The 19,533-nt window shown below is 43.4% G+C and overlaps 1 non-coding gene and 1 pseudogene across 1 annotated transcript; both read left to right on the top strand.

Moving 5' to 3' along the window:
* Positions 1-14,816: 14,816 nt before the first annotated feature.
* Positions 14,817-14,991, top strand: LOC132956945 (U2 spliceosomal RNA; annotated as a pseudogene).
* A 3,914-nt stretch (positions 14,992-18,905) lies between these two features.
* Positions 18,906-19,097, top strand: LOC132956956 (U2 spliceosomal RNA). Its single transcript, XR_009666201.1, has one exon. It is a non-coding gene; the product is annotated as a U2 spliceosomal RNA (small nuclear RNA).
* The last annotated feature ends 436 nt before the right edge of the window (positions 19,098-19,533 follow it).

The raw sequence follows: 19,533 nt of genomic DNA, 5'->3' as shown, positions 1-19,533 counted from the left end.
AATGTTTTTTCTGTTGTTGTTGGGGTTTTTTTTGGGGGGGGGGGGGGATACAACATTTAAAACTATTTAATACTTGGACCTTTGACACTGAAAATGTGACAGTACTTGAAACATGAGTTTGATTCACTAGATCTAAAACCTAAAATACCTGCTACAGTGAGTGCTGTTGTACCAGTACTTGGTTCTTTAGATTGTTCTGACCCAACATGAATTGCCTTTTACCTTTTAAGTCCTCAGGATTCAGTTTGGACTTGTTGGACTCATCCGTCTGCAATTCTGTCCTCTGGAGCCACAGCTGGAGATTGTTGAAATGTTCTTCAACATTGGCCCCAGTGACTTGAAAACACCACCACAGCACTTTGGACCATATCATCAAGGTCTTCTCAAGAGGTAGCAGTTGTAAGGAGGCCAAATACATACATCGCTAGATGGTGGTGGTTCAGAGCACTGGGGATGGGAGAAAACAAAATTAGGTTAAATATTTCATTAATGTTCAGTAAGAACGTTAACTATTAATAGTCAATACAATCAAACAAATATAATATCAATTGCACTGTGATAAGTGTTTATAGGGAAAAAGCTATCACAAATAGATCATATTGTACGCCTGAACCTGTCCTGATTTGGTTTAATATTTTTTGTATTTTCAGAGTTTAGATTTTCTTGTTTGATTTTGCCTCATTCTTCCCTGGTGTTTGTTTCCCTTGTGTGTTTCCCAGTTTAGTCTTCAGTGTTTCCTGTAATTATGTATTCTCAAGTTCTCTGTGTCGTTAGTGTTCACTGATTTATGTTGTAGTTTTGTCCTGTTTCTTATCTTGTATTTCTTCCTGCCTGTGTGTGTGTGTTCTATTTCGTATAGGCTTCACCCTCTAAGGCTATCGCTATTGGGTTTATCCCTCGCGCAACGCGCTCCACTGAAAAGTTGTAGTCCACTCCCACCCACGAGGTGGGCCCCACCCACGGTCCACCCCCAGGTATATAACCGGCTGAGACCGTGTGTTCTGTTCCCTCTTTTCTTCAGCGACTAAGCAAGCACTAAAGAGTAGTTCTAAGCATTGAAGAACACTTGAGGCGCAGAATGTTCGCGATCAGCGTCTGCTCATACTGACAGATGTGATAAGTCGGGACGGCCGGCCTCGTGCCCCGCACAAATTCGGAAAAGGCGGCCTGGCATGAATGCGAGCTGCATTCTTGTGCTGTGCACGTCCTCCTCCCTGCCAGAGGCAGGGCGGATGGTCGCCTGTGCCTCTGGCGAGGTGGAGGACGTGTGGCATAATGCCGATTCTGCGCCTTCGGATTGAAGACAAAGTTGAACGCACAGATCTGGAAGCTGCTGCCTTTAAACCAGAAAGTGTTAAATATAGCCCCTTATGTGATAGCATAGGTGAGATGACAGGTGAGATGACAGAGCGCTGAGATGGTGTTCTAACTATGAGAGTTGTTGCATGTAAAATATATAAATGTATGCTCATTTAGATCTATTAGTAAAGTGAATGGGCATAGACAGGCTACATAAACTTCATTTAAAGGCTCAAATATATTTTTCGGCTCCAGGCAGATTTTTTCTTCTTCACATCGCATGTCCTTGCGGTGTGACTATTGCAAGAGAATATATAATGCACTTCTTGTCAAAAGTGACAGGTCTATTGTTCTCATTGTTCTGTTTGGACCAATGAGAATGCAGCATTAGGATTATGCCCCTCCCCCTTTCATCCAATGGGATGTTGCCACGTCACTAATCCCGCCTCCTGTCCATCCAATGGGATGTTACCACGTCACTAATCCCGCCTAGCTGTCCGTCCAATGAGAGGATGATACGTCACTAGTCCCGCCTAACTGTCCATCCAATGAGAGAATGATACGTCATCATTCTTTCATGCAAGAACGCAAGGTTACCTCATCATTCTTCTGACCAGGGGGGTCGATGAGACGCGACATTGTCTAGGTTTTTTAATCTATACTTTTTAAAATCTTTTTACAACTGAATTAAAAAATATATTTTAACCGGATCGAAAAATAAACTGCAACGATGCGTTGTAAACAGAAACCGTTAAAAAGACACACAGAAACACCGAGGATTCTTTAGTATCAGATTCTTTAGCGATGCGTTGGAAACTGGATTCTACAAAACGAGATAGCAGGGTGCTTTCTGAAACTCCCGTGACATGGTTTCAGGAAAAATGGGAAAGTCCAAAGAAACGTATAGCACATCTATGCCGCCTTCAGGCACCCCCGCCGATGCTTCTCCATAAAAATTGGCCATTGTTATATGGTGGTTGCTGGGGTTACTCGTTCAACTACAGCTCTAACGAAGCCTGTTTTTATCAGCTTCGAGAAGGGGAGAACTATAGCCCTTCGACAGAGTTCAAGGCCAACCTTACCTCCGCAGATTGGTCTATCTTGTGCGTGTTTGGATCAACAACGTCGAAGCCAGAAGCCCCTCAAAATGGAGAAAATGGAGAAAGAATTGTATCCAGCATGGTGTGGGAGTCCAAAACTTCAGTCTCCGGCAAATGGTACTTTAGAGCTAGCCATCAGATGTGTACAGAAGCAGAGAAGACCGCCGAGTATTTTGTCCTGGAGTACTTTAGCAGCGAATGCAGGATATTTCAGCCAGCATTGCGCCTTCCTCTCGAGGAATGGTTGAAAGTGATGGAGGTAGAAGACCGCAATGTTAAGCAGCTATATGTCATCAGCCGAACCTTCAGCGATATAATGAGGGTGAAGACGGTTTTGTAAACCGTAGACACTCCCATCTTCTCTACAACAGCCAATCAGGAGCTTCGCCCCTCCTCCTCCTCACCATCTAAAGTGTTTAAAAGACACGAGAATTTGCATTTACAAGTACTTTTTTTTGCCCGCCTCGAGACAATGGAGCTCACTCAGGAAAATCCGCAGCCCTCTCCTCCTCCTTCGCCACCTCCTTCACCACCTCCTTCCGACCCTGAGTCAACGCCGTCGCCGACGCGTAGACAACCAAGAACAACCATCCTGGCGCTTAAACCTAAGCGTACAGCTTCACCACGGAGAAGGGTTAGTAGTAGTCCTTTTCCAGAGTGTCGCAAGAACTTGTTGAAATTTTTTTCGGAGCCTGACCTTCCGTACCATTCTTGTTCTTCTCTACCATCAACCATTCAGGAAGAGATCGAGCCAGGGTCTCTGCTCGACTCTCAACCATCACCACCGGCGGAACCTCAACCGCTAATACCGGTTCCATCTCCTGCGGCTCAACCGCTAATACCGGTGCCACCTCCTGCATATTCACCGGCATCACCATCAACCCCGCCATTTCCTGAGCAGCGAGAGGACGAATCAGAGGACGAGTCAGAGGACGGGTCGGAGGCCAACAAAGAGAATGAGCCCGACGGTCATCTGTCCGCCGTTCTCATGAACACGATGAAAGCTGTGGTGGTGTAAGTGTTGGACCACGTACTGAAGTTGTATCGACAGGAGATTTGCAACGGCTGTGTGGTGAGTCATCCTAGCCAGCATCAGCACCCTTGTTTGGATGATGAACCCAACTACTTTTACATGTCACATTTTGAACCTGTGAACAAAAGGCTGTTGAAGGAGACGCTTATTTCAGCCGTCTCAAGCGCTCTTGAGAGACGGTTCATTCGTATCTCATCCGGCAGGATCCTCGGGCTCGTGGAGGCCTTTCTGTATGATCTGACATACGCCACTCGCATTAGTGGGAAAATACAAACGGTACTTGACACGTTGGTTGGTGACAGCAGAGCTAAGCAGTGCATGTTGAAGGATGCGTTTGAGATATGGGAAGACAAACAACCAGAGGAGGGTAAAATTGTGCATGTGGAATTCTAAATCCCGCAAGTTGTGTTGTCGTGATTGAAGATTTCTTCATATTCTCCTGAAAACAAGTTAAAAAAAAAAAAAAAAAAAAAGTAACATGGGGAATCTTCCTCAAAGAATGTTGGCCTGTGTAGAAGAACACATGATTGTTGATCGTTTAGTCTCTGTTTTGAATCAAGTTATCAAAAACAAGACAAATTGCTCTCTGTTTAGAGACGATGAGGTTATTCACAGATTGTGTTTTTGCTCTTACTTTTATTGTAGCTAAAAATGAAAATAATGTGGTGTGAATAAAAAACATAAAATGCTAATCATGTTTGTTGTTTTTTCATAAACTTTGGAGAGACGTGGGGTAAACATGTCTGAGAAACGTGTCATGAAAAAAGTGTATTATAACCGCTCTCACCCGGGGAGTTTTGGAGGGTTAGATAGACTACACAGAGCTGTGCAGGATGAAACCGGTAAAAAAGTAAATATCGAAAAAGTCAAAGAATTCCTCTCAGAGCAGGACACTTATACTCTCCATAAACCAGCCAGAGTGCATTTTACCCAAAATAGAGTGTTTGTACCCCGACCTCTGGTTCAATTTCAGGCAGACCTTTGCGATATGCAGGCTTTGGTGAAACACAACGACGGTTACAATTATCTCTTGACCGTTATAGATGTATTTTCAAAAAAGGCCTACGTGAGGACACTAAAGAGAAAATCAGCCCCCGAGATTGTCAGGGTCTTTGAGTCTGTTTTGATAGAGAGCCAGAGCCCTGAAAAGTTACAGACAGATGCCGGTAAAGAGTTTTTCAACAGAAATTTCAAGAGCCTGATGAAGAAACACGGCATTACTCACTTTGCCACAGGGAGCGATCTCAAAGCCTCGGTGGTGGAGAGATTTAACCGCATGTTGAAAACGAGAATGTGGAGGTATTTCACAGCCAAAAATACACGCAGGTACTTGGACGTGTTGCAGGATTTGGTCAAAAGTTACAACAACAGCTACCACAAGAGTATAAAAATGACCCCTGTGCAGGTCACGGTTGAAAATACTCCTCAAGTTTTTCAAAACCTGTATGGTTCTTTTCCTCTCCGCTACAAAGAAAAGTTTAAGCTTAATTTTAAGCAGGGGGATCTGGGAAACTGAGAGGTGTGTTTGATAAAAAGTACGAACAGAGCTTTTCCGACGAGCTGTTTACTGTATCTGAATGCACTCCTCGTCTACCCCCTGTTTACAAACTCAAAGATTTTGATGGGGAACCAATAAAGGGGACCTTTTATGAAGCCGAGTTGCAAAAAGTACAGGTGGCTCCCGACAAACTCTACCGAGTGGACGAAATTTTAGACAGGAGAGTAGTGCAAGGTGAAAAGCAGGCTTTGGTACGGTGGAAAAATTGGCCTGAAAAGTTCAACAGCTGGGTCAAGGTCAAGGATCTGAAAGACGCATAAAACCGCTTCTCTACCACCCCACAACCTTCACTCTGTTACTACAAGTACTCCATCATGGATCAACGGCTCAAGGAGGGTTTTTACATTACCCTACCCTTAGCAAGGCCTCTCCCTACTGATTTCTTCTTTGCCCCGCGTCGGTTATTTTTAGACCTTGCTAAAACACGGTCCCCCGGGGGTCTCTTCCTGGGTCTTCTGGCCAACACCATAATACCTCCGGAGCCTTCTTGAGAATCTCCTTCTCCGGCTATTCTGCTCATGGCGTGGGAGATGGCCTGTGAGGCTATGTTTTTAGCCGCAGTTTTTAGATGGGGTTTAGCAATGGCAAAACCTTTCTTAACCAGAGGCGATACAAAACGAAATAGCCTTGAAAATACAGAACCTATCCCTCTCCCGTACATTACAGGGGCCCTGTAAAAACCAGGGAGGGCTCCTCCCACCTGATTTTCATAATAGCTCACAAAACGGTGAGGGTCGAGGGTTTGATGCATCATTTTTACAGCTGAGAAGAAACGGGTCTAAAATGTAATTTCACCACCGTCTTGCCAAAGGTAAACTTGAGCGGTTGATTTTGATCAGTTTTAATCTCGACGGAAATGTTTTCAATGTGGTTTTTGGCTACAGGAAGATAGTGGGTTAAAATGCTGGGTAATCACGTCCCCGAATGTACCTTTCACATCAACGATTCTCAGGAGAGGAGCGTAAGCATCACCCACCACATGGTGCCTTACTATGTCACTGTAACAAAAGAGGTGATAGAATCCTCCCTTTATATCTGCCGGGTAGGGAGCCATCCTCTCGTTGAAAATAGCCCATTCCCCGGGAATTTCCCCTATAATGTAGGCCAAGGGGGGATAAAAGCGCAGATGAGTTGCACCCCCTGCCTGATATTCATATCTCTTTTGAATGTTGCTATAGACTACTTGCACATCCGCTCCAATTTTTTTTAGAAAGGCATTTAACTCGTATGTAAATTGAGTCAGGTTACTGTAATAACCTCCTCTAATCTTTTGATGTTTGACCTCGGGCTCTGAAGCGGCACCTTCAACAGGTTTATCTCTCCATTCAAAGAATCCCATCTCTATAGGCACGTTAAACCAGGCGTGAGGGTAGGAGATTTCCGTCAATGCAACCTGCCAGGGACCCTCTAAATCTATATGCTGGGCTAAATCCACCTGAAATCTAGAGGCTGTGTTATTTTTAAACACATTGAGGCTAGCGTTAGAGGGAAGGAGGTCCGTCGCAGGCAGAAACCTAGACTCTGGAGACATAGTTCTCTAAATAAAAAATTTCAGAGAAAAAACAAAACAAAACAAAACAAAAAATAAAATGGCTTTATTGCATCACAAATCGGCAGAGTGTAGCATGGCTGAGCTGGATTTATTTTCAGCTCCCATGACGCAGTTGTCTATCGACGAGAAACTCTACACAGAGGTCATGCCTCTGTTGGCCATTACAGATACAGGTCCTATAGAGTTTTTTATACCAGGGGACGGTGAAAAATATTTGGATCTAAATGACACCTTGCTCCATCTCAGGGTGCAAATTACCAACGCCGACGGCACGAACCTAGTGGTCGATACCCCTGTAGGGTTAATCAATTACCCTCTGAATACAATCTTCAGCCAATGCGATATTATTCTGGGGGATAGACTGATATCGCAGTCCAGCGCCACTCATCCTTACAGGGCTATGATTGAAGCCCTGCTCAACTTTTCAGAAGCTACTCTACAAACACAGTTTAGCTCAGGGCTGTTTTACAAAGACACCGCCGGCTCTATGGACTCTGTGGTGACCGTCAATGGTCCCAATCGCGGTCTATGCAACAGAGCCGAATTTACAGAGCACTCCAGAGAGCTCCACCTGTTGGGACCTCTCCACGCTGATATATTATTCAGCGAGAGGCTCCTTTTGAACTCTGTGGACTTGAGAATTAAGCTGACCAGAGCGTCCGATGCCTTTTGTCTCATGGGGGCGGCCAACAGCACCTACCGTCTGAAAATACTGGGGGCTGCTCTGTTTATGAAAAAAGTCATCGTTTCCCTGCCCGTGCGTTTGGGTCACGCCGCAGCCTTGATGAAGGGCAACGCTCTCTACCCTCTGTTACGGTTGAACGTGAAAACCTACGTGAAAACCTACTCCATCCCGCAAAACTCGAGGATATGCAACCAGGAGAACCTCTTTCTGGGTACTATGCCAAAGTATGTGGTGATAGGCATGGTACAACACGAAGCTTTTACGGGGAGCAGGGATCTGTCTCCTTTCAATTTCATCCATAACGATGTGGAATACCTGGCCTTGTGTCAGGATGGAAGACAGGTGCCGGCTAAAGCTTTTCAGCCTCAATTTAACAACGGTGTGTCTGTCAGAGAGTTTTACAACATGTTTACAGCTACAGGGAGACACTTGAAGGATTTACCTCTGAGCATCAACAGGAGAGAGTTTGAACAAGGATACTCTCTGTTTGTCTTTAATCTCAAAGACGGGGGAGCACTGGCTGGCCCTGACCCTGGAGAAAGACGGAACGGCAACTTTTTTTGACTCTTTTGGATTTCCTCCTCATTTTTCTTACTACCCTAAGCTGTCGTATCCTGTATAGCACTGCTGACACACGTAAGAAGTGCCCAAGAAAGACTTTAGATTTTTTATGCCATAGTAATGATTTTCATGGAGAAAAAGATACGTTGTTTTGTCTTTTTTGGGAGTTGCTGTGTGAAATTTAGCGAGGGTGCGGCTGTCTTTCATTCTGTAAAACACCACAATCTTACTGTCTAAAGCCTTTTCAAAGAGTGACACGTCACTAAAACTCACATCTCTGTGATCTGTGAATCCCACTCTGTTCTGAAACTCCGCCCCTATTCTCTCAGCCTCTCTGTGACTGATGGACGGGTGTAGCAGGAGAGCCAGATTAATGCAAAACACAGATTGTTGTCTGGGTTTTCTACAACGTAGAGAAATCTTCTCCTCTTATTCACTACTTCGCTGTCTAGCATAGAATCCAACTTTATTCTACCTGCACCACGCGGGTTACGAATCAACTGAACCGCTAATTCTAGATCCTGATCGGTCATGAGTGACATATTAGACTGAACGAGTTCATCCAACAAGTTTTGAAAAGTGGCTAGACCTGTGTCATCTTCGTTTGTTCTCGCTAAGCGGGACACGCTCTTACTAAAGTGTTGTCCCCTGTAGTGGAAAAATACTATCTGTCTGTTGCCTTCGTCTGACCTTAAAAGATTAGGATGTGGAAAAATCCACAACACCCCTCAGTTCCATTTGAATAATATCCTGCACTTGCGCTTGGGAAAATATTCTGTCACACAGTTCCTGCACCGTACCCATGACACTGCCGTAGAAATCTCCGTAATCAGCCACACCTGAAGGAGTGGGAAACCTTAATATCTGTCTTATTTCTACGTTGTTAAATCTATCACGATTCACTACAACGGGTTGAGACTGTGGTTGAGGGTCCCACTGGGGAAGGGTTTGTATCACTTCATCAATTGTCTCATCTGCCCATTGTTGTTGCTGTTGCTGCTGTGGCCGCGGCCGAGGCGGTGACAATGCTGGGGTTAAAGGGTCAAGAATGCGTTCTCCGTCTTCAGAGGAGACGGGACGGGGGGATAGAATTTGCTCCGTGTTACCCCCTGTCTGAATTTCCATAAGCTCCAGAGCATCATCTAACTCTCTGAAGCGCTCTAATTGAGATACTCTGGGGTCGGGTTCATTGTTGGGAGAGCGTGCGGCCCTGTGTGAAGGCGTGCAGGGCTCAGAGAGGTATGAATTGGAGGTTTCATTCTCTAAGCTGACAGTCTCTAACAACGAGTGAAAATGATCTAAACTTTCGACAATGGAATGAGCATGATTCAAATCCTCTAATGCATTGTTTAAAGCTAAAAAAGGGTCCTGGGGAGTTTCGGGGTACTCCTCAGGATCCATGATTTACTAATTAAAAAATAATTAAAAAAAAAAAAAAAACATTAAAACATAAATGTGTAAACAACACTAAAACATGATACCCCTTCTTGCGTTGTTGTTGCAAAAGTAGTCTAGAACCCTTTGGAAGTTTTGGCAACATCTACAGACAGGATCCCATGGTACGTGGGTGTAACGGCTTCTCCTCCTGTCTCGTCTCTCTCTCTGTTGGCGTCCTGGATTAAAAAATAAAAATAAATAAATATATACATTTATATTACAGATCTAATGTTTAAAATATAACACACCTTATAAAAAAAACTTACGGTTTCTGCGAATATCGTAGTCTGATCCCGAGCTACTCTCAGTCGGGGTCCTGGAGCGTCGGGGTCCTGGAGCGTCTGCGCCCGCGGGTATTGTCGGCACTCGGGCACCTATTATCTGCAGATTTTTCCCATACGGTATAAGTCTGCGTTATATAGATATGTATATTATTCTCTGTTTCTCACACAGCATGACGCTAAAAAGGGTGGTGACCTTTGACCTAGCAGTTATGAGAACCGGTATGCGCTGTGGGGTATGTGACAGCTGGAAGATAGAGACGAGACGGAAGGATTCGTTCTTCAAAACCTGTATAACGTGGGAACCCTAATCTTCTTTGTATTTTACACACCCCTTTTCTTGAGGATTGCGTCTGTTTGTGGTTTCGCCACAAACTGGCACTCTTCGCTCGTTATCAAACCCCTGCATCAGCCGTTGGTTTAGTTTATATTTTATTTAAACCTAAACCATAATGACGATACAAGGGGGTTGGGTCACCGTGGGAGCCTTGATCTTGTTTGTATTTTACACACTCGTTTTTTAATTTCTCCCCACAAGCTGAAGAGCCTCGCTCGGCTTCACACCTCTCCATCAACCCGGAGTTCCATCAACGGCCGTCTTTTTAACATTTTTATATTTTGCAGTTTATTTTTCGATACGGTTAAAATATATTTTTTAATTCGGTTGAAAAAAGATTAAAAAATAAAGATTAAAAAACCTAGTCTTCGGTACTAGCACCAGCCGGTGGGTTCTTTTTTCACTTCTTCTTGTAACCCTTCCTCGGGTGTTTCTGTGTGTCTTTTTAACGGTTTCTGTTTACAACGCATCGTTGCAGTTTATTTTTCGATCCGGTTAAAATATATTTTTTAATTCGGTTGTAAAAAGATAAAAAAAAGTATAGATTAAAAAACCTAGACAATGTTGCGTCTCATCGACCCCCCTGGTCAGAAGAATGATGAGGTAACCTCGCGTTCTTGCATGAAAGAATGCTGACGTATCATTCTCTCATTGGATGGACAGTTAGGCGGGACTAGTGACGTATCATCCTCTCATTGGACGGACAGCTAGGCGGGATTAGTGATGTGGCAACATCCCATTGGATGGACAGGAGGCGGGATTAGTGATGTGGCAACATCCCATTGGATGAAAGGGGGAGAGGCTTAATCCTAATGCTGCATTCTCATTGGTCCAAACAGAACAATGAGAACAATAGACCTGTCACTTTGACAAGAAGTGCATTATATACTCTCTATTGCGCATGCGCACATCGCGATAACGATGCTGAAACGATATATCGTGCAGCCCTAAAATCTATTTATATTAAAACACTACTCAGTCACATAAAAAATACTTAAAGCTGCCCATACTTAGAGTAGAGTTTCATCCTACAGCAGTGTAAGGGGATTGATTCTCCACTAAATAAATGCAAACATCACTAAAGTAATGTTCAGGTAAGGACTTTGATGTTTAATTGTTTCCGATAGTGTCCCGTTTGCTGTATAAGAGTTTAAAGTGCCATAAACTTGACGTTTATCTTAATATCTCTGTTTTTCTGTGGTTGTCAGGTTATGTAAACATGCTTCATTTTGCAGAGATTGAAAATTAAAAAGTCTGTGCTTCAGCTCCACAGAGTTTTAAATTGTTGAAAACTTTCCAGGCTCTTTTTGTCGTCCAAGCCTCTGCACTGGTCATGTGACTGAAAGCTATGAATACTAATATGCTTGTATTAAGTTCAAATTGAATAACACAACAAAGATAAGTAGGAAATTATAAGTGGTCTGGTGGTTTTCTTAATGGTCACAGGGCAGTCAAGCGAATGCACATGGTGAAATAGTTAATAATAGTTTCTATGATAAACAACTACCTCTTGAAACATAGCTCCGTGTTCCCCTTGTTCGTTTCTTCCCCTTCTTCCCCTTCTTCTTTTTCTTCATATTCTTGTGAGTCTTTTTTCTTCATTTTCCTCTTCTTCTTCTTCTTCTTCTTCTTCTTGTCATCTTCTGAAGATGTGGATGAGTTTGTTGTGGAGTCTGAGGAGCAGTTGGAAGAGTTACTCTCTGACTCCACAGATGAATCGGATGAGGAAATGACAGACAGTTCAGGGGGTGGCTCATCATGTCTTCTGCTGGAGGTTTCTGACACTGCATGAAGACAACATAATGAAATATTTTCCACATTAGACAGGAAACTGGCAAATTGAAACAAGAGTAACAGCTCACTATAAGGAAGGTGTCCTTGCTTTTATGGACAGAAAATGTACACATCTACTGCATTTAATTACATCTTACACATATGTTTATTGGTGAATAACAGTAATTATTGGCTTACACTGAGACAGTTGCGCCCTTAAAAAATCTCTCTCCTTTGTTAGCTCCAATATTTTCTTCATCCTGTGAGGCTATTTTTTGTTTGGCCAGTTCCAATTCATGCTTTTGCATTTGAATACTTATCTTTGCAGTGGGAGCCATTTGAGTGGCACCTGGGGCTGGAACAGAAATAAAAATTGAGGATTAGTATTAATCTGTAACATGGATTATGCATTGCTATGATCTAGGAGGTTAAAGGAGTAACTTAAAATACAGAATTCTTAACACAAACTAAGTCAAAATACAGGAACAGCGTAGCCATTGATTAAAAAAAATACTTTTAGTCACTTGTATCGCTGCATGGTTACTATGACATATCTCTGTGTATTATACTGTTAACCACAGGTCTGTAGTAATAATTAGTATTACCTTGTTAGATATATGTAAAGTGGATAAATGCAGCACACTTTTAAGACTTATTGAGTAGATGTTAAAAGCAAAAGCACAGCTTTTACCCAATTACTTTTGATTTGTTGCATTGCTTTTGGTATTATCTTATTTTTTGTGCACATTCCATTTGGATAGAGGTCTGATGGAACTTTGTTTTCCTGCCACAACCAAGCCTCAATAGGAATCTGTTAAAAGCAGTTTATTGGTTGGTGGTGCAGCAAATTTGAGTTGTAAATGCCAGTCCAAAAAAAAAAATATATATATGTATATGCTATTTAAAACAAATAATAATAATAATAATTACAAAGTCCTACTATCTAGCTAATGTTAGCTAGCTAATGTTAGCTAGCTAACTACGTAGCGGCAGTCAATGTAGCACCAGCTTTATATGTCTTTATGTTTCGTGTCTGACTTAAATTGTACTAATATTTACTTACCAAACGACTCCTCATCCGTCTCAGAAACCTTACTCTTTCCCACTGCTCTTTGGACAGATCGCATCTTCACACGGCTGTAGGGTTTCGGTGGGGAAGAGTTGTCTGCCTCCTCCATCATGCAAGCTGAGTATGACCGTTTCATGTGTCAATCAAAACAAAAGCTGCCCACCTCCTCATTCTTCTTCTTCGCGCCAAGGGCCGCAACAGTGTATTTCCGGAAATAAAAATCCCATTAATTTTCTCTCAACGGATTTGATATTAGCCTATGTGTCATAACCATCCAAGGTAGACTTACCACAAGCTAACATAGTGAAAAATAATTATATATGCTGCTATAGAAAACACAAGTTCATATTATATGAACCTCTTTTTAAACGTGGTTTAATCGCGATCTCGGGGAAATGAACTGCACTACCCACAATCCTAGAGTGTCACAGAAACGTCTTCTTCTGTTTTTTTCCCTCCTTGGCCTTCAAAATAAAATAATATTATATGGGAATCTGATATGTAGCGCGTTATACAGTCTATGGTTATGCATCATATGGTATCATACTATTATGGGTTTTATTATGTGTATGTTACATACATACATATTTAAGTTGAATTCAAAGATAAGCCACTGTTGGCATCATGCTGTTGACAATTAAAGACCGCTTTATTTTCCCAACTGCCCAAAAAAAGAAAGAAACTGAAACAAAAAAGAGCAAAAGAAAAATGCACTCTTTCCTGGCTGTTCCATACTTCCACGCCGATCTCCTGCTACAAAACGAAGAAAAAATAAGTGACTTTATCAAGATGAGCCTGCAAAAAGAAATCAGGTAACTTATTTTTGAAGGAAGCTCATCAAGAAAAACATTAAAGCTTATTAAATACCTTCAGAAAAAATGTCTTATCATGAGAAAAGCTACATGCCGCATATGTCACCGGAGGATGAAGCTCGCCAAAAAGAGTGGAAGGGATTATTACAGCTGGTAAGCATTTCAATGTGTTAGGCTTCTTAATTAATTCATTGGGGGGAAAATATCATACAGTATATCCAAATGTTTCTGGCTACTGTTGAGCGTCTGCAGTTTTTTGACTATTAGCCTACTCAATTTATCTATAACAGTCTCTTCAGAGTGTAAATTTGTCACTGTTAGCATTACTTTGAAACCCATCTTGACAAACAAATATACATTATGAGTAGTCCCAGGAAACATTTTTACAGTCACTTACTATTGACTGTAAATAGTACTATGAAAATAAATATGTTAATATTCTGTATATTACAATACAAAAATAATTTTATATTGAAAGGGGTGCTATGTTATTCATGATTGAAGGCTGTATATTGCAGGAAATAATACTTAAAAATAACAGTTTTTTGCAACAACTCTGCTTGCCTCCCACTCTTCATTTGTCCTCAGTTAACTATAAAAAGAGAGTGTCATGTCCAGTTTTGTGTCTTAGGTTATGTTTTAATTTCTACTTGTATTATTTTCTGTTTTGGGTCACTAACCTCTCCTCTCATTTCAGATCCTTCACTTCCTGCCCTCATGTGTTTCCCACCTGTGCGATTGTCTACCCCGCCCTCATTGTTTGCCACATGGACACCACATGGACCGCCAGGAACAGATCCTCCCCGTGGCTGTGATCTGGAAGGCGGCTACAGGCGGCAGGCCAAGGACACAGCCACAAAGAAGAATCGCCTCTGTGCCCATTCAGATGAAGGAGCCGGAGCCATACGGAAAAAGTTCAAAGCAGCAGAGGCCTGACTCTCCGGGAGAGGCAGGTGCGAAGGAGCAGCAGGGTGGGGATCTCCTCTGAGCACCAGGACAGGATCCCGAGAGACCACATCTGTTTGGGAGAACAGGATGAGTTATCCTTGATAGGGGCTCACTGCACTCCTGCACAACAGTGGAATTTTAAAGAAAAAAATAGTTTCTTAATCAATGCTCTCCTTTTAATTGTTTTAAATGAAGACACTGTTTTTACACACAAAGAACATTTTATGATGTATTTCACATAGTATCAATGTTTGTTTTTACAAAGTAAAAGATGGATGTATACCCTGTAAAATTGTTAAAAAAATGAACAACAATGAAAACAAATGTGTGATGTGAAATGTGATGAAACATAAAGTGAAATAAGTGTCAATAAAACTTTTCAAAAGATTAAAATCTGTTCTTATCAGTTTAATATCTGATACGTCCCCTACCTGGGGACCATATATTAAATTGATTTTTGGACTTGGGAGATGGAACAGGGGCTTGCTCCGTCCACTCCACGCATCGACCCGGTATTGCAGTACCTCCGGGAACGGTGCACCCTCCTCTCTTCAGTGTTTAAAATAATCCTTTCTTTTCGCTGCATTTAAGAGAAATGTGTGTGTGTGTGTGAGTCTGGCCTGGCTTTGTCACTGCGTTGACATGCTGCCGGGACGCAAGCTTTTTGAAATGAACTGGAATTTTAGTCAGGTTGGGGGTTATTTGTGTGCCAGTTCCCCCATTTGCCACTCTGTGTATGCTATTGCTGTAGTAGGACACAGACACACAATAACATATGAACAGTTATTGTTGCAAAGTGTTTCTGGCCTAGCTGCTGCTTCGACTGTTCTTTTGTTGGCGGTAAAAAAACACACACACACTGGCGGTAGCTATCGGTCGGCTTTGATGTGGAAGTGTGGCACTTCCTGTTAGAATGGTGAGCCTTATTTTTCCACTTGAATGTAGAAAGACAAGCCCTACTGGGCCTCAACACAAAACTTTCTTCTGTGTTGAGGACAAGTAGAAGGGACACCCAGTGCAGAAAACTCTGATTTCGGTGGTTTGCATGTTGTTGGGACCGTCAGTCAGGGCGATGGTCCTGTGAAGGACTCCTTTTGCCCTGAGTCTCACAAGGTCACAATATCGCTCGTCAATCAAATTTGTTTCAGATTCAGCAGCCCTTGCTCTGATCAATGTGAAATCCCAGTCACAGCACATCTGCCTTACAGAACGGCTGTGGGCCAATATAAGGCCCCAATCTTCTCCTGTCTTTTGGTTCACTTAAGTCTGCTGCAGATAAATCTGGTGGTTGAGGGTTTGAAGTCATTTTTCAGAGCTTGACGTGAGGCTTAAAGGTGCTTTGATCAAAGGGTTTGCTCTTCCGTTTTACCGATCGTCACTGAAAAGCAACGCTCGCTTGCCGAGGCTATGGGCGAGGAGGACTGTATGGGGAATGTGGCTAAGATCAAGTGTAGTATCTGTTCTTATCAGATGCTGTTTTGATCTTGCCTATAAGACCCTGACTGCGATCGCCTCCTGCGCTGTCTGAGCCTGTGCCTGTCTGTGGCACTGGTTTTGGCAGTACTTTGAGGATAGTGTCTGTCTTCTGTGAAGTCAATTTCAACTTCCACATAGTTGATGTAGCTCCATAGAAGACCATATTGTTCGAGCGAGCCTCCTCCTCTGGTGGCTAAACCGGTTCCTAACATCCAAGGTAAGTCTGGTCACCTTTTCTCCGGTTTTAACTTTTCTAGGTATTGTTTTTTAGCTATTTATTCACTGTTTTAGTTGATTTTAGTGTTTTAGCCTGTGGTGCCTCCACCATGTCGGCTGCTAGTGCCGGCATGCGGAGGCACCACAGTGTCCGTTTTGCTTTCAAAGTAGTTGATGATGTGCCATTATGGATGTCGCGGCTGGATTTTTCAAGAAAACTACTTCAAAAGGCCTTAAACTTTACCCCAGACGACCTGAATTGTATCCTCACTTTACCACAAGGCAAAGGCTTTGATGTAAGCTTTCACTCAGCAATTCTGCTTAGAGAATTTTGGACACGTTTTGAAAATGCAAGAGCCCAGTTTCCTGTGTTTAACGTTGAGAAACTGACTGACAATGCCTCCAAAACGGTCATTGTCAGGATGTTCAATGAAATGGTGAATGCAGATGACATATGTATGTGGCTGGGAAGACATTGCACGGTCAAAGGCCAAGCTATGAAGGTGAGAGATGAGGATGGTACCTGGAACTGTTCCTGGAGGGTTCCTGTCCAGTAACGGCAGGACCCTCAGGGCTTCCAGGGCCTGAAACATCTGCCATCCGTGATAGTTCTGGGACACAACCGTGGTTACATTCATTATCAAGGCCAGCCCAAGCTCTGCCGCAAGTGCGGTGAGCAAGGACACCTTGCAGAAGCGTGTAAACAGATTATTTGTGGAAAGTGTAGAGAGATTGGTCATACTTTCGAGGAATGCACCAATGGCAGAAAGTGTAATCTTTGTGGAGACAGCAACCATCTCTTCAGAGATTGCCCGAAATCTTTTGCCAACAAAGTTAAGGCAGCAAAGAAGGTCGGAAATGAAAAAGAAAATGGCGGACAGAATGCAATGGTTAACGAGCTATTTGGAGAGCCTGAGCCAGAAAATTCAAATCTCCCTCCAAATCCTGTGACTGGAGGAGAGGAGTCAGGTGAGGAGGGAGAGGGAGAGGGGGAGGGGCCTGCAGCAACTGCCCCTCAAGTGGAGAGTATGGAGGAGGAGGAGGGGGGGGGGGGGGTGCAGTGCAGGCAGAGGGCGGAACTAGCTCTGGCTCTTCTTGCTCTGGGAGTGAGAGTGAGAGTGAGGAAGTGCCCCTCCCCCTGGCCCAGCAGGCTAAGAGGCCATTATCAGAATTGTCTCCGGAGTCTCCAGTAGTCTTGGAGAAGAGGGGAAGAACTGGGAACTTCTCAGACAGTTCATCTGTGGAGGAGCCCAGAGTCTTCCCCTCCGATTCCCCCAATGAGGCCTCCTTTTTAAACATAGCTCTGCAATCAACCCTGAAGGACTCACAGTTTAACAAAAGACTGCGTGAAAGGCCACCCCCTAGAGTCCGGAAGGGAAATGGAGCTCAACACCCTTACACTTCTCCAGTAAGAGTGAAGGAAGAGCTCCATTCACAAGAAATGTAACACCTGGTTCTTTTCAAGTGTTTTTAAAATGCTTTGTCTGTTGGTTTTAAAACATACTTATGACTTTCACCCTCTCAACTTTCCTTTTGAGAAGTGTGACGTTGAAAGTTAGAGCCCATGTGGTTTCATCTCATCTTAACCTTTTTTGTCAGATGTGTTTTTAAAACAGGAAGGATACCCGCTGTTTTTAACACACCAGTATTATTTGAAGGACGTGAAGGGCAGCACGCTAGTGGGAAACAGTAAAAGCATCCTTTTAACACACTTGACTTTTATCAGCTCACCAACAGAGTTTTCTTTTAACCTGACCATTTTAAGACACCTTGGTTTCAAACAAGAGTTGTATTTTTTAATTAACATTGTTCTCTCCTATTGTTGTGCAGGAGCGAGTACCAGTGAGTCCAGCGCGCAGGATTGCACTAGGCAAAGCCACCACTCTTTGGCGCAACGTGAACCACCTGCTCTGCCAAACAGACTCCGGGACCTGTCAGCAATGGTGGCTCATGAGATCCTCCCGGTCAGGTCCGTAATGCACTCCCGGAGCTCAAAAACTCGCTGCCGACCAGGTTGTGGCGTCCCTGAGCTCGGCAAGGTATCGCTCTGGGAGTGCAGCGCTGCATTAGAACAGTGGGCACTAGCCGGCTCTTTACTAATTCCCGTGCTTGCCAGCAAGGGAGGTCCCACCAGCGTAGCTGGTCTTTCACACAAGCCGCCCCCAAAAGACGCCACCCAGACCTCCACAAACTTTCTGGCAAGGAAGCACAAGCAGATCCCCCCCCGTGGCTGTGATCCATACGGCAGCAGTGACGGCCAGAAAGACTGTCACTGCAGGCGGCGGGCCCAGGACACAGTCACAAAGAAACATCGCCTCTGTGTCCATTCGGATGAAGGAGCCGGAGCCCCACAGGATAAGTTCGAAGCAGCGGCGGCCTGACTCTCCGGGAGAGGCAGGTGGGAAGGAGCAGCAGGGTGGGGGTCTCCTCTGAGCACAAAGAAAGGATCCCGAGAGACCACATCTCTTTGGGAGAGCAGACCGAGTTTTTCTTGGTAAGGGCTCACTGCGCTCCTGCACAACAATGAACTTTTGAGGAGAATCTATTCCAGCTTCGCTCCAGAATTTAAAAAAAAAAAAAAAAATTTGGCATGATTAAATATCGACACAACAATAAAACGTTCAAACAACCCTGTAAACAATTAAACAAATGCATCTATTTATCATTTTAATGCACAGTGTAAACACAACTTGTTTAATTGCTGAAAATGTTTATTTATTCAAGATGTGATTTTAAAAGTATAATATCTTGTATGAAAGATTCTTGAAATTGTTTTTGTGACAATAAAACTTTACGAAAGAAAAAAATCTGTTCTTATCAGTTTAATATCTGATACGTCCCCTACCCGGGGACCATATATTAAATTGATTTTTGGACTTGGGAGATGGAACAGGGGCTTGCTCCGTCCACTCCACGCATCGACCCGGTATTGCAGTACCTCCGGGAACGGTGCACCCTCCTCTCTTCAGTGTTTAAAATAATCCTTTCTTTCCGCTGCGTTTAAGAGAAATGTGTGTGTGAGTCTGGCCTGGCTTTGTCACTGCGTTGACATGCTGCCGGGACTCAAGCTTTTTGAAATGAACTGGAATTTTAGTCAGGTTGGGGGTTATTTGTGTGCCAGTTCCCCCATTTGCCACTCTGTGTATGCTATTGCTGTAGTAGCACACAGACACACAATAACATATCAACAGTTATTGTTGCAAAGTGTTTCTGGCCTAGCTGCTGCTTCGACTGTTCTTTTGTTGGCGGTAAAAAAACACACACACACTGGCGGTAGCTATCGGTCGGCTTTGATGTGGAAGTGTGGCACTTCCTGTTAGAATGGTGAGCCTTATTTCTCCACTTGAATGTAGAAAGACAAGCCCTACCGGGCCTCAACACAAAACTTTCCTCTGT

The sequence above is a fragment of the Labrus mixtus genome, chromosome 22, assembly GCF_963584025.1.
Source record: "Labrus mixtus chromosome 22, fLabMix1.1, whole genome shotgun sequence".
NCBI classification, from domain to species: domain Eukaryota; kingdom Metazoa; phylum Chordata; class Actinopteri; order Labriformes; family Labridae; genus Labrus; species Labrus mixtus.
This window is presented reverse-complemented; position numbering and strand designations above follow the sequence as displayed.